The sequence below is a fragment of the Monomorium pharaonis genome, chromosome 5 (assembly GCF_013373865.1).
Source record: "Monomorium pharaonis isolate MP-MQ-018 chromosome 5, ASM1337386v2, whole genome shotgun sequence".
In the NCBI taxonomy this organism is placed as follows: domain Eukaryota; kingdom Metazoa; phylum Arthropoda; class Insecta; order Hymenoptera; family Formicidae; genus Monomorium; species Monomorium pharaonis.
The window spans coordinates 9,156,835-9,168,837 of NC_050471.1; the positions used below are offsets into that span (position 1 = coordinate 9,156,835).

The 12,003-nt window shown below is 39.5% G+C and overlaps 1 long non-coding RNA gene across 2 annotated transcripts in view; it reads right to left on the reverse strand.

Moving 5' to 3' along the window:
* LOC105831036 overlaps positions 1–12,003 on the reverse strand; it is a 64,455-nt gene that overhangs the window by 16,822 nt on the left and 35,630 nt on the right. The gene's annotated exons all lie outside the window — the stretch shown is intronic.

Below are 12,003 nucleotides of genomic sequence, written 5' to 3' on the forward strand. Positions count from 1 at the left end.
TATTTTAAGACACTTACGTTTGCGCACTTCAAGTACATTTATTGAAATGCACCCTTGGGAATTATCTAATCATTTCGTGAGATTATGTACGCAAACCTCGAAATAAGTCAAGATGGGTGGCATCGTAGTTTCACGCAGGAAAAATAACTTCCGATACAAGTGGTGGATGCAGCAAGCAAAAACCCGCTACGGAGCCAATAGGCGATCAATCATACGCCGGTGATCTATTTTACCGGGCATGTGAGAGCCGTCGATTTCTTACGCGACTCCCGAGATCCCGGCAAATCCTAAGGGGAACGCCGCGAGGTTAAAGGACATTAACTTCTTGATTGAGTCGGCAAAAAGTTGTAATGACTTTTCGATTGGTGCTATCTCGCGCCCCGGCGAAGACTCGCAAACGAGTATTTACGAAAGAGAACATCTCAGTTTCTTGTATCTTATACACAGAGTGACTCAAAAACAAAGGATATTTCTCTTTTGTCCACAGATACTATAAATTGAACTAAGAGAAAAGTGGCAGTTGTCTCAGCGTTGAAAAATAATTCCTAAAAAGAGTTACCAATAAAAATTACAAGAATTTAGCAACTTGTAATAACAAAATTTATCTCTTTACTTTTAATAAAATTTTGTTATATTTATTATATTTTTATTGTAAAAACTCATGTGACGCAAGGTAAGAAACTTTCATGAAAGATTTGTTAACTAAAATTTTTTACTTAAATTAAGCTTAAAATCCTTTAGATCTCAAATTCGTCGTAGAACGTTTTAGATATCACTGGGAAAAAACATTGATACAACGCATTTGCATTATTATAAACAAATTATTATATTACGTCAAAATTCATTTCCGCATTAATAAAAAATAAAATTGAAGATTCAATATTAAGAGACAATTTCGGTGATAAGCTTGATTATATCGGCTCTCTTCGGCTCGATTCATGCGCGGAATAAATTAAACGATCTACCTCACGTGCAGTAGATAATATGGCATGCGATACAACCGAATCTAATCCTAACTTAGAGTCGTAAAGTCGAAAGAGTCATTACGACGACGTTACGTGTGACACGCGTCGCACGGCAGGGCGGCTATGAAACGTCTCTGTATCTTAGCGCAGCCATTCCTGGATTATAAACCATATTTATTGCCGATCATACAGGGTTATTCCCCGCGAGCTTGGAGAAATGTCGATATACTGATCTCTAATTCCATTTTACGCCTCTCTGTCTTGTCTCGCGTAAAACAGTATTCTCGCAGAAAGGCTTTATATTTTCCTTCTTTCCTTTCGTTCACAATAATATGTAAAAAGTGATAAAAAAAAGTAACACAGATGTGTATATCACATTTATAGTTTTCTTTCGTTTTTACACTTTAAATTATATATTTCAATAAATTGCGAATTGCTTGGTTCAATGTACATACTTCTATATATGTTATATTAAATAGTATATCTGCAGGAGAGTAATATATCTAACAAGGAAAGACTCTCTAGATGTCTACTTCCAACTTTAATGAATCTTAATAAGTTTATAAAAGGAGTAAAAATATTTGGTATGCATTCTTTTTATTAGCAAATATGTTTAAGAGATAAAATCAGCCTTCAAAAACTAAATAAATTTTTTAGCTATAAAAAATTAATTTTCATACAATTAGATTACAATTTCTGAAATTCTGTACATTTTATACATTTACAAACTTATCATGCTTCGTTTAAAAGTTATATATTATCGATAAAAAAAAATACATAATATTTTTACATATGACAAACCAACCAAGTTTCATTAAAATCAAAGAGAGAAATCGATTGAAAGTCTTTTCTTGTAAATAAGATATTGAAAAATAATTAATATAAATATTATAATATATGCTAGGTTTCTTCTTCACGCTACATTTGTTTTCTCTACCAACTTATTCTTTCCCTTCGACTATTCTCACTGAACTGTAGCGCGCAAACTGAAAATTTGTCTCGCTTGGTATGCATTCTAAATCGTCAAGTAGAAAAATACGCTGCGCGTGAGAATCGCACTTTGCCACCATCTGCCCATGTTATTTTGCAAATCGGCCAGAAAGAGCAAGTTTCGTGCCGCCTAATTCGACCAAGTTAAACGCACGAGCGGGCGAGCCGGCGGCGGCGCTCGACACGTGGCGGACACGCGTGAGCTGTTAGCACCGAGTGTGGGTTCGTCGAAGAGCACTTTAACATCGACAGTATCTGTTACGTGGGTCCACGAAAGGGACACCTTACATGACGCGTGTACTTCGGCTCGATTGACTCTTACACGGGAATTAATACGTCATCGGGTGAACATGATCACATATATCACATTGATTTATGTTACAAGAAAATTGCATGTCCGTTCCTTTTATTTTAAAGTTAATCAAAAAAGTATTCTTAGAATTATTTAATATTATCGATTAATTTGTATCAAATATTTTTTCACTTTCTCTTGTTTACATTCTCTTCATCGTATATTTATATTTAAAAAGTAAGTCATTCTGAAAAATTCTGAAAATGTTTTAATTGCATCGTTGGATATATAACATTCATGTAATATGAGCTCGTTAGCATAGTAAAAACATACTCCGTGAGTATTTATTTAAGCTTACTTTTTGGTATTTTTTGTGCCATGCTTTGTGCTTCGCGAAAGGAAGTAATGTCATCCGCTTTTCGCATCGCTGACGCGGCTGCGAGTGCACGCGCGTTTTTGTCGGGGGGGTCGCATAGTGATAAATATGCAGCCGATGCAGTTGATGAGAAAAGGTCGTTTATCAATCACCCATTAACGCAGCCCCGCCGAAAACCTGCTCGCTCCTGAGCCATATTTCACAGAATCATCGCGATTCCCTTCCGGCCGCTTTGGCCGCACGTTCGGTTTTCCATTAAAATTCACTATCCATGTTGTTCAAAAGCAAGCAACGCGTAAAAGCAAAAATTTAAATCACTGAAAAGACATTCAATCAATATACAAACTAGTGGCGAATTCATAACAATAACAATTCTCTTTCTCTGCAAAAGCATAACAGCAAACACAATAATTAATACAAAAAGAAATAGAATTCAACATTAAATATCTAAAAATAAAAATTTCAAAACTCGCGGAAATTTATATTTAAAATGTTATATGAAGCGCATTTTTATTTATATTTATTACTTCGATACCAACTACTTATATTTCTTGCTTTTTTTTCTTGCAGAATTATAAAGTGTCGTGTACGAGGAATAAGAAAATACAGTGAGAGATGAGGAAAGGTTAGTACTTCTTCAAGAATATATTATTATTCTCGAAACAGGGTGGTCTCGACCTGACAAATTGAACGTGCGATAAATTCAGAGGATTGTTGAAATAACTTGGCGTGGTGTACATACTCAGGGCCGCGAGAGGAGGGAAATTCCCTGAGATGAGAGAGTGCGGGAGATTTAGATTTTACGGACGTTTAGGCAATTCCTTAACTTATAGTCGGGACCATGCATACGAAATGAATCGGCTGCTGTTTAAACGCTCGCGTAATTTCGACCCGCCGAAACTCTTTCGAAGCGAAGCTGCCGTTAGAGCAAATTGAACGGACATTATCGGTGATACATATGGATATTCGTTCCAAATAAAAATGTTCCTTCGTATTCTCTAACGGCTTAACAATTCCAGATGCTTCCTTGAGCGACGATGGTTAACTTACTCCGCGCAATAGATACATTGCATTCGCGATGGGGGTCTCTTTGATAATGACGTCGTAGCCCTGCCCATATATATGCCACATCAAAATTATCAACGTACGCCATTCTTCCTCCGCTCTCGCGCCCCCTTATTCCCCCTATCTATCCGTCTATCTGTTCTACGAGAGAAGTTTGTCCCGCATTGTTGATATCGTCCCGACGATATCGAGTCGCGTTCTCTCTCTCTCTTTCTTTCCCTCCCTCTATTTCCCACCCTCCGCGATGGCTCCGGGGAATTTAATTCTATTCGGAGCACCGCCTAAGATGCCACCTTCGGCTCTTATCTCTGTGCACACGGTGGGTTGCGCGTGGCGGTTGCTTATGTGTTACGTGAATACCTTACCTAAATGCCGCCGCGGGAGAGACGTCCCTTGCGTACCCATTTCATGAGCCAGCTACCCCTCCCGCGATGCGGAGGGAAGGGAGGGGGGGGAGCTGACGGTACCGCAGCATCGCGCGAGGGAGTCAACCGAGGAAAATTAATGCGACTTCCAGCCGGGCGTTATCGGACGCCGCTATCTCGCGCCTCGACCGCGCGCCGTAAACGTGAGTCGCCTAGGCGAGAAGTTCCGGAATTTAAGCGACCGAGAGTCACGCCGAAAGTGCCGCGCGATCACTGGCTCTACGAGCGCGAACGGAGAACGTCGCGCGTTAAGAACACCGTGATATCTCGGGCCGTCTCTTTCCCGGCGAACAGTTGCGTCTGTTTTCGCAACAGTTCTGTGGTGAATCTAATTCGCTCCATTCGTTTCAAGTTTTAATGAATATTAATGTCGTATGTAATTACAATTATAATTTTATATGTGCGAGAGACAATCAGTTCGTATTAATTCTTATGGCTTATCCTAAAACGTCTTGAAGTACAATGCATTCCGTCGACGACTGCATCTGTTGTCAGAGAGCTACGTCTATCGCCGCTAAGACCGGGGGTATAATGGAACGAAGAAATTAACGGGAAGGTACTAAGCTGCTCGTTTATCATAACGATGACTCGGTAGACGGAAGCGCCATGTGCTCTTAAAAGCATTCTGTTAACGCCGGTTTAATTCGTATTGATGATCCCAGAGAGAAGAAAAAGATGGGCTGACATGTATCGACATAATCGCGCGCTCGTTATATTTACATTGCAATTGCAAATAAAGCTCGTGATATTTCTATAAAATGCAATCGATCTCTACGTCTAATTAATGATTTATCGTGATTAACATGTAAATATAATGATCCTCTTATCATTAATTAAATTTTATCAATTATATGTATGCGTAGTAAAATTGTACTATATTCATACTTTTTTTTATTTCCCTGCAATGATTAACAATTAAAAGTCGATATATTGTTACATTACGTTAATCTTATAATTAAATTTTGAACGATTATAGGGTACAGTGAGTAATTATGACCAAATAAAAGAAATTCATTAATAATTACGAATTCCCCATTCTCTTCATTAACATAGGTGCGATTCGCGTGACGTAGGTCAGAGTACGTGGCAACCCCTTAACAGTTTCACGAGTATATTTGCCAAAATCTTATCCGGCTATCGGGGGTCCGTCGGTCGGTTGACTCTCCCCTTTTCCTCCCCTTCGACGACGGCAGGAGTCGTCGGCCGTAGATACAGTGGATGGCGGAGAAAGGTTGGCTCTGTGAGGGAAGGTGAATGGTAGGAGGAGGGAGTTATTAGAATGGTCCGGAAAAGATGGCGCGGAGTCGCTCCGTATTTTTATACTGTATGGCCGCTGCTTTGCATAATCCCGCACTTAGCTCGCTCGTCCCGAGATGCCGGCTCGCGCGCGCTATGCAGATCTCTCCTCCGCGCTGAAAACCCGAACCTACCGAGCGTTTCGCCGTTCCGACGAATGATGGACGACGCCGAGAAACCCGCCGAGGGAGATCCACTCCTCCTGCGGCTCCTTTCCTCGGTGGACGACGCGTTCCAGTCGGAACGACGAGCGAAATCGCGCAATCATCTTTTTACTACAACGCGACGAAACGGATGTGGCTAATACCCACGCAGTTCGTAATGTTAAATGTTACAGTCTATCAAACCTTTAGCAGAAATTGTGTTAATTTATTCATCACTGAACATGTAAATTTAATTTATAAATTGGTTTTTAACAAAATTACATAGTTCGAACAATTATATGAGAAAAATATAAATATAAAAAAAGTTTAACTGAAAATTGAAAATATTAGACATAGAAAGTTTGAAAAAAAAATTTATAACTGTATGACTCAATTATTGATAAATCAACTCGACTATTTAAATGGTATCAACTTTTCTCAACACCAGGCTTCGCAACGAGGATTATTCTTTCCGAGAGAATAAACGAAAAAAGATTTCCATCAACTCTAAAGTGGCTTAAGGCACTTATTTATGCCACGCGAAACGGATGGACGGAGATACATCATGGGACTTCCTGAACCAATGTCGCGAAACATTTGTCACGACGTTCCACTTGCTCCAAGGATCAACTGCGAGCTCTCCGGCTGCTTGCACGAGCGGAGATGTCTCATTTGCACCGAGAAATCGCGTCTTTCCCTTACTGCCGTCCGCAGTCTCCCTATATCGCGTTGTCACGGCTTGAGAGAAGGAGAGAGAAAGATCGAGGGAAAGAGGAGTAAAGAACGCGCGACGTCATCAATCTTCGCGCGAAAAGACCCAGGACAAGTGAGACGTCGTTCCGGATCTCACAGATGCGACCTTGATTCTCTTCCGACATTCCCTAGAGGTACCGACGTAGATTAAGTCTGATCTCGCGAGTAATTTGTCCGAGTGTCTCAATCCTCGGCCGGTCCTCGACATGCTGGATGCCTCGGAAGCAGACGAACACCTGTGGTCTCCCGTATTCAAAAGAAATCATGGTGGTGTACCGATTTACGTTTCAATCTTTTCTATGCTTTACCTCGTATTGCATTATATTTATGTTTTCAACAGTAACTAATTTAAAAAATCCACAGTTTTTATTTGCATTTTGAAGCTGACAAGAACTTGAGAAATAAAGCACAATATTTTAAAAAGGTAACTTTATGTGCAATTGTATAATTATATAAAATAGTTTTCCAATTAACAGATAAATTTTTTGTTTTCAGTAAAAACTGCTTACATTAATACTTATAAAATGAGAATTCACATTTCCTTATATATATTTTTTTTTTTTTAACTAATTGCAAACAAGATGTAGACGCTTGTACGTATTTCACTTTAAGAAGCACAAAATGCTGAGAAGGGTTAAAACAGTAAAATAAAAACAACTAAATATTTATAAAATTACATGATTTAACTTTAGAAAGTAACAAAATTTTCAAATTATGTAAGTTCTTTTCGAAGAAAAAAATTCTTCCCGCAGAGCATAAAATTAAAAATATCCAGGGTCATAATATTATTTGAAACCTTAAAATTTCACGACATCAAATGCGGAATACTATTTAAGTCGCTTTGTTGCGAATGTTTATCTTTCTTGAGCACAAAACTCTATTTTTATTAGATCCAAGATGCATTTTAGTTATGAAAATGCGATATTATATAATGCAAAATTATAATTCGGTCGCGGCAATGAATAAATCCTATGCGCGAGCGAACGTACGGCAATGGCGAATTTTCAGAGATTGCTCGCGACCGAACGTATGCATGATCGGCTGCCGGCACATATGCTCGTTCATACATACATATGTATGTATCTCGACGGGATGCGTGAAGAACATCACATACGTCACTCGGTTTTCCTGCGACGGTCAGGTCATACATATTCCGCGACCGAGAACGGATCGAACACTCACACCCTTCTGACGTTTCGATTGGTGTCGGATTTTATCTGCGTACACGGCACTCTCTAGAAGTTCATTGTCAAAAGCAACTGAACGATTTAACGTTTGATTAAAACTGTTATTAATAGTAACTGTTTTGCGCTCAAAAAGTTTTTCTTTATACGAGTAATATATAATTATTTCAACCAGCGTTTACGCGTAAAATATTATATAAATAATATATATCAAGTGTACGCGATGTAAACTATGTAAATTATATTTTACGTCTGTGTAACCAATAATAAATCACAATAAATCATTGAAGATTCTGATTTCGTCAGAACAAGCGAAACTTATATTTACATATCACACAAAACAATCTCAATTACTTTAATAGACTTATTTACTTTCTTTTATACTATGCTATTTAATTATATTTATATTGCTTATATTGTTTGCAGAAAAAGTTTCGTGTAAATAATATATAAATAATCCACGTGATATTTACGACACAATCCTGTTTTCAACATTTGTACTCGAAAAAATGTTTCAAAATTGCGTTTATTGTCAGTACAACTATTACAATTAGTTTTCTATCGGGTTTAAAATTTCATAGCATTTCAAACATAACTCTGTGTATGTGCTTTTTAAGCCAAATTTTGTACCTCAAATCATGGTGATGAAACAGCCGTCTATAGATCGTAAATTCATAGAACATATTTCGCGAATGCATTTACACCCGAGCATATGTACAAGATATCAGATTTCGCTATCTCTTGATCCACTGATTGTCCATCGCCCCTAACAGCGCTGTCAGAAACGATCACGTTTGATCTTCGGGAGGCACCCTTGTCAACCTGATGTATCCCTCCTCGATTTTGTATCAATGTAACAGGTCTGTCATTTTTACGCGCAAGTATTGAACTCCAATGTCCAAGAAGACAGATAGAATTCATCTCTCAAGGAAGAATGTATCATTTACATCTACATAGACAGATAATTTTCAGTTGACTTCCGATGCTCGCTTCGCAAAGAAAAAGTTTGCAAAATTCAACGAGTCCTCGAATGTCGCATTCTATTAGATTTTCCTTTTTTTCACCGAGAAATCCATTTAGCGGTTTATCGTCTGCGGGAACAAGGACGGCCACCAGTTGGTGGCTGCTTAGTTTCCGAAGGTTTACGCGCAGCATCCCGGAGGCAGCGAGTGAGACGACGCTCGGTCACGGTGGATGCGCCAGGCTCTCCGGGAGATGCCGGGGTATAAAACCTCTGGCCCGTTGCGACGGTCACGTTACGAAAGGTATGGCGGGCCGGAGGGGCTTTTGGAGTAGGGTTGAAATCCAGAGCATACCTTAGTTGTCCGCTCGTAAAGCAACCCCGTATGCCTGGGAGTGCGTGCCGGAGCTATCTCTTTCTCCGTTACGTTCCGTCTCGGCGATGCCGGATCTCTCTCCGTCTCCTTCCCACTCGCTTTACGTCTACGTCTACGCGGAGTGTTTGTTAAACGAGGAGGAATATGCATGAGGTAGGAGAAGAGAGCTGGCGGCGAAGTTATGCTACGGTGATCTTAACGGTGGACACGACCTTAAACATGTATTTACGCCGCGCTGGAAATGCGATAATCAGAGAAAGAGAGAGAGAGAGAGAGAGAGAGAGAAAGAGAGAAACTGTCCAAAGACAGGAGCCAGCAACGGCTCGTGTACTCGTAAGCTTTACCACTTTAGAGCAAATCTCCAGGACACCCACGAAGCCGTGTGAACCCTCTCGCGACACTAGACTTTATACGAAGAAAAGAAACATTTGTGGAACAGATTTCTTGATAATCAGCAGATTTTACACAACTCCTCATTTGCGATAATAATTATACGACGAAACATCTTTCATACTTGAAATACTGAATTATATCGACCCTTGGAACAATCAGGAATTAAATCTATTGGATCATCTCCTAATCTCTTCCTAGCAAATCGCATATAAATTAACTCGCATACAGATTTATCGTAATCTCAAAGCAATCTTTCGATGATATTCGAGATAAAAGAGGTCCGCATTCGACAGGTGAAGGCGTAACAACCGATCACGGTATCTCGATCGTAGATTGCGTGTTTCTGTCACATGGGGATGCAGTGGCACTGGATACCGCCTGCCGAAGAACTCGACAGCATATTCTCGTAAACATGCATCACGGGCGTACACGAGTATGCATATACGTAGGACATATGGTGGTTAGCACGGTGCTTGGACCCCCATGAAGCGAGAAGGGCCTCGCTGAGACTTCTGGGGGCTTTCACCCCCTCGCAGTACCACCGCGACCAGCCACCCCCTTCCCTCCGCTCAAGAGTCCTCATGAGTTTTCAATGAGATTAGCGGCCCATCTGTGCCGAGACCGACCCCATCGTCATCATCGACCATGGACAAAGCTAGTCAACCTGCTCACTGCCCGTGCGTTCTCCACGGGGTTCGCTACCGTTCTCTCCCTGTCTCTCCCGGCTATTCGGTGTGTACACCGTACATGCACTTGCCGCACAAACTCATCTCCGCGCTTTTGCCCGTCTCCATGTTGCGTGACGATTATAGAAAATACCAGGTTTTTAGCCACCCAGCATCATATGGTCGCATTTAAAGTCGTCATTGACCACATCTCTATTTGAACGTCTTTTAACTCTGATTAGAATTCTTTATTACATAGCGGATATTTAAAAAGCAAAAGTATTTTTAAATTTCAAATTTAAAGTACCAATTTTTAACTCTGACTTGTGCGTAGAGAAAACATTCTAAAAGCTCTTTACTTTTCTTTATTTAAACAATGCTTTAACTAATTTTCAATCGACTTTTCCAGAGATTTTATTAAACGCCATTTATATAAACATATTCACAATCTTTCAGAGCATTCAATTTTCAATATTTTTAAATTAATCTTTATAGTTAAATCGTATAATAGAACAGCCTATTTTAAACTAAATAAAAAAGTAAATCACTGTATTGCTGAATGTATTTCTGCAATATTGTCCGAAATTTTTTTTATATTTCTATTCAAGACAAAAATATATAGCTAAAATGCATTCCGGTTGTAATGGCGAGCATTGAGTAAAGCCGCAAAGCAGACCGATTAAGGAGCGAAATGGTATCGATCCCGCGCAAGGGGGTACCAGGGGGGCTTCGGATCTGGGTCCATGGTAGCCCATATGGAGCCTGCCCAGCGCATATGTTACGACAACGCCGCTAACGACCTGCCTTGGGCCTTCGTAATGCTAAACTGCGGTTCGATCCGCACCCCATGAAACTAAGTAACCATTCGATTGTCATTGGTAAATAGGTAATCATGGCAGCATCGAGTCTCCTTAGGATGCGCGGATTTCTGCTTTCTCGATCATAAAATGTCCCCGATTTAATCAATACCCTATTTCGGCAATACTTCTGTATTTGCGAAACAGAAGAATATATTCAAGTTTGTTTTTATATCTAAATTTTGCAAAGTTACAAATTGCGTACACTTTCAAGATAAGTTAAAGAAGCACAAACAGATATCTGAAAAATTCGATTAAATCTCTATATAATTTCTAACAGAGCGCGTTTTACATCAATTATATAAATATATAAATCATTTAAAAATTCAGAACACAAACGTCTACATCTTTTACACCCAATATATCGTATCTATATAAATCCTATTTGTTTATATTCTTTATTCCTTTCGTCTTTAATATTCCATATTATAAAGTAATCGTGAAGCTAACATGTTAAAACGTTCGATGTTTGACATTGCAAGAAAGTAACCGAAGGGAGAGTCTAAACACTTTGGCCAAGTAAAACCCCGTGACAATCCTACCAGCCACCCCCCGGCTTTTTTTGCCAACCTGCAAGGCTAAACGAGTTATGTATTATGCCAGGGGATGGCCAAGTGGGGTGGACTACTCAATACCAGGTTGTATGTCCTGGTCGTGCCATCTGGCGCGCTATTATACGAGTATTTTAATTTAATTAACTCAGCTCGCGCATCGATCGATCGATATTATCGGCGCTCGCGCGCGGATTAAGCTTGTACGTGGTCGGTCGACGATTTCGAATCTGCCGTTTAATTAGGATTTCGGGCGTCGGTGCGAGCAACAGATTTTATGGAAACGAACCGCGTTCCTGGTCCGCCGAATCAGGCTGTGACACAATCGACCGTTTATTTCAATACTTTTCACTGTTGAGCAAACGTCACGCATTCGGGAAATCCCTTTCCCAATGGTAGCAATGATTTCGTGGATATGCGAACACTTATATTATTGCGTTACGATATGTGTTTACTATTAATGTTGTGGAAAGATATATCTATCATATTATATTTAGTAAAATCTAAAAGTTGATCTATTATTATTATATATATTTTTGTCCCAATAGGAATAAAAATAATTTTTTCATTACGTCGCGCGCAGATTAATAGAAAAACCCTAATAGAAAAGTCTAAGCCTTCTATATATTCATGAAAATTTGTAATATTCAAGTTAGCGTATTTTTTTAAGCACCGTGAAAGCACCGATTAAAATTTGTTATTTTGATATTA